We start from the raw sequence: 3,669 nt of genomic DNA on the forward strand, positions 1-3,669 counted from the left end.
AGTAAAAACCTGAGAAATCCGTCCGTTTTCGTCATTTGTTATCGAATCGACTTAAAGCCAGATCGTCACATTGGCCGCTCTTCTCTCTGAAACGGTTGTACTTATCGTCTGCAAAGCTATGTCGCGTGCTGCGGTATGCGGAGACACTAAAATCAACATAGTAGAACACAGATGAAGCTTCTAAGATGATGTAATAGCCAGTAAGAAGTAGTACAATTCAAGTTTTAGGTACTGATTATTGACTTTTTAGCTGGCTTTGGTGCCTTGGACATGAGCTAGGACCTTAAGATTCTGCATGAAAGGAGGACTAGCAGCCGAGTTGCACGGGAGAATGTGAAAAGTGTTCATATGTAGTAAAAACCTGAGAAATCCGTCCGTTTTCGTCATTTGTTATCGAATCGACTTAAAGCCAGATCGTCACATTGGCCCCTCTTTTCTCTGAAACGGTTGTACTTATCGTCTGCAAAGCTATGTCGCGTACTGCGGTGTGCGGAGACACTAAAAGCACCATAGTAGAACACAGATGAATCTTCTATGATGATGTAATAGCCAGTAAGAAGTAGTACAATTCAAGTTTTAGGTATCGATTATTGACTTTTTAGCTGGCTTTGGTGCCTTGGACATGAGCTAGGACCTTAAGATTCTGCATGAAAGGAGGACTAGCAGCCGCGTTGGATGGGAGAATGTGAAAAGTGTTCATATGTAGTATAAACCTGAGAAATCCGTCCGTTTTCGTCATTTGTTATCGAATCGACTTAAAGCCAGATCGTCACATTGGCCGCTCTTCTCTCTGAAACGGTTGTACTTATCGAGTGCAATGCTATGTCGCGTGATGCGGTATGCGGAGACACTAAAAGCACCATAGTAGAACACAGATGAAGCTTCTAAGTTGATGTAATAGCCAGTAAGAAGTAGTACAATTCAAGTTTTAGGTATCGATTATATACTTTTTACCTGGCTTTGGTGCCTTGGACATGAGCTAGGACCTTAAGATTCTGCATGAAAGGAGGACTAGCAGCCGCGTTGTACGGGAGAATGTGAAATGTGTTCATATGTAGTAAAAACCTGAGAAATCCGTCCGTTTTCGTCATTTGTTATCGAATCGACTTAAAGCCAGATCGTCCAATTGGCCCCTCTTTTCTCTGAAACGGTTGTACTTATCGTCTGCAAAGCTATGTCGCGTACTGCGGTGTGCGGAGACACTAAAAGCACCATGGTAGAAAACAGATGAAGCTTCTAAGTTGATGTAATAGCCAGTAAGATGTAGTACAATTCAAGTTTTAGGTATCGATTATTGACTTTTTAGCTGGCTTTGGTGCCTTGGACATGAGCTAGGACCTTAAGATTCTGCATGAAAGGAGGACTAGCAGCCGAGTTGCACGGGAGAATGTGAAAAGTATTCATATGTAGTAAAAACCAGAGAAATCCGTCCGTTTTCGTCATTTGTTATCGAATCGACTTAAAGCCAGATCGTCACATTGGCTGCTCTTCTCTCTGAAACGGTTGTACTTATCGTCTGCAAAGCTATGTCGCGTACTGCGGTGTGCGGAGACACTAAACGCACCATGGTAGAACAGAGATGAAGCTTCTAAGTTGATGTAATAGCCAGTAAGATGTAGTACAATTCAAGTTTTAGGTATCGATTATTGACCTTTTAGCTGGCTTTGGTGCCTTGGACATGAGCTAGGACCTTAAGATTCTGTATTAAAGGAGGACTAGCAGCCGAGTTGCACGGGAGAATGTGAAAAGTATTCATATGTAGTAAAAACCTGAGAAATCCGTCCGTTTTCGTCATTTGTTATCGAATCGACTTAAAGCCAGATCGTCACATTGGCCGCTCTTCTCTCTGAAACGGTTGTACTTATCGTCTTCAAAGCTATGTCGCGTGCTGCGGTATGCGGAGACACTAAAAGCACCATAGTAGAACACAGATGAAGCTTCTAAGTTGATGTAATAGCCAGTAAGAAGTAGTACAATTCAAGTTTTAGGTATCGATTATTGATTTTTTAGCTGGCTTTGGTGCCTTGGACATGAGCTAGGACCTTAAGATTCTGCATCAAAAGGAGGACTAGCAGCCCAGTTGCACGGGACAAAGTGAAAAGTGTTCATATGTAGTAAAAACCTGAGAAATCCGTCCGTTTTCGTCATTTGTTATCGAATCGACTTAAAGCCAGATCGTCACATTGGCTGCTCTTCTCTCTGAAACGGTTGTACTTATCGTCTGGAAAGCTTTGTCGCGTGCTGCGGTATGCGGAGACACTAAAAGGACCATAGTAGAACACAGATGAAGCTTCTAAGATGATGTAATAGCCAGTAAGATGTAGTACAATTCAAGTTTTAGGTATCGATTATTGACTTTTTAGCTGGCTTTGGTGCCTTGGACATGAGCTAGGACCTTAAGATTCTGCATTAAAGGAGGGGTAGCAGCCGTTTTGCACGGGAGAATGTGAAATGTGTTCATATGTAGTAGAAACCTGAGAAATCCGTCCGTTTTCGTCATTTGTTATCGAATCGACTTAAAGCCAGATCGTCACATTGGCCGCTCTTCTCTCTGAAACGGTTGTACTTATCGTCTGCAAAGCTATGTCGCGTGCTGCGGTATGCGGAGAACTAAAATCACCATAGTAGAACACAGATGAAGCTTCTAAGTTGATGTAATAGACAATAAGAAGTAGTACAATTCAAGTTTTAGGTATGGATTATTGACTTTTTAGCTTGCTTTGGTGCCTTGGACATGAGCTAGGACCTTACAATTCTGGATGAAAGGAGGACTAGCAGCCGAGTTGCACGGGAGAATGTGAAAAGTGTTCATATGTAGTAAAAACCTGAGAAATCCGTCCGTTTTCGTCATTTGTTATCGAATCGACTTAAAGCGAGATCGTCACATTGGCCCCTCTTTTCTCTGAAACGGTTGTACTTATCGTCTGCAAAGCTATGTCGCGTACTGCGGTGTGCGGAGACACTAAAAGCACCATGGTAGAACACAGATGAAGCTTCTAAGTTGATGTAATAGCCAGTAAGATGTAGTATAATTCAAGTTTTAGGTATCGATTATTGACTTTTTAGCTGGCTTTGGTGCCTTGGACATGAGCTAGGACCTTAAGATTCTGCATGAAAGGAGGACTAGCAGCCGTTTTGCACGGGAGAATGTGAAATGTGTTCATATGTAGTAGAAACCTGAGAAATCCGTCCGTTTTCGTCATTTGTTATGGAATCGACTTAAAGCCAGATCGTCACATTGGCCGCTCTTCTCTCTGAAACGGTTGTACTTATCGTCTTCAAAGCTATGTCGCGTGCTGCGGTATGCGGAGACACTAAAAGCACCATAGTAGAACACAGATGAAGCTTCTAAGTTGATGTAATAGCCAGTAAGAAGTAGTACAATTCAAGTTTTAGGTATCGATTATTGATTTTTTAGCTGGCTTTGGTGCCTTGGACATGAGCTAGGACCTTAAGATTCTGCATCAAAAGGAGGACTAGCAGCCCAGTTGCACGGGACAAAGTGAAAAGTGTTCATATGTAGTAAAAACCTGAGAAATCCGTCCGTTTTCGTCATTTGTTATCGAATCGACTTAAAGCCAGATCGTCACATTGGCTGCTCTTCTCTCTTAAACGGTTGTACTTATCGTCTGGAAAGCTTTGTCGCGTGCTGCGGTATGCGGAGACACT

Source organism: Schistocerca gregaria, unplaced genomic scaffold (assembly GCF_023897955.1).
Source record: "Schistocerca gregaria isolate iqSchGreg1 unplaced genomic scaffold, iqSchGreg1.2 ptg000280l, whole genome shotgun sequence".
In the NCBI taxonomy this organism is placed as follows: Eukaryota; Metazoa; Arthropoda; class Insecta; order Orthoptera; family Acrididae; genus Schistocerca; species Schistocerca gregaria.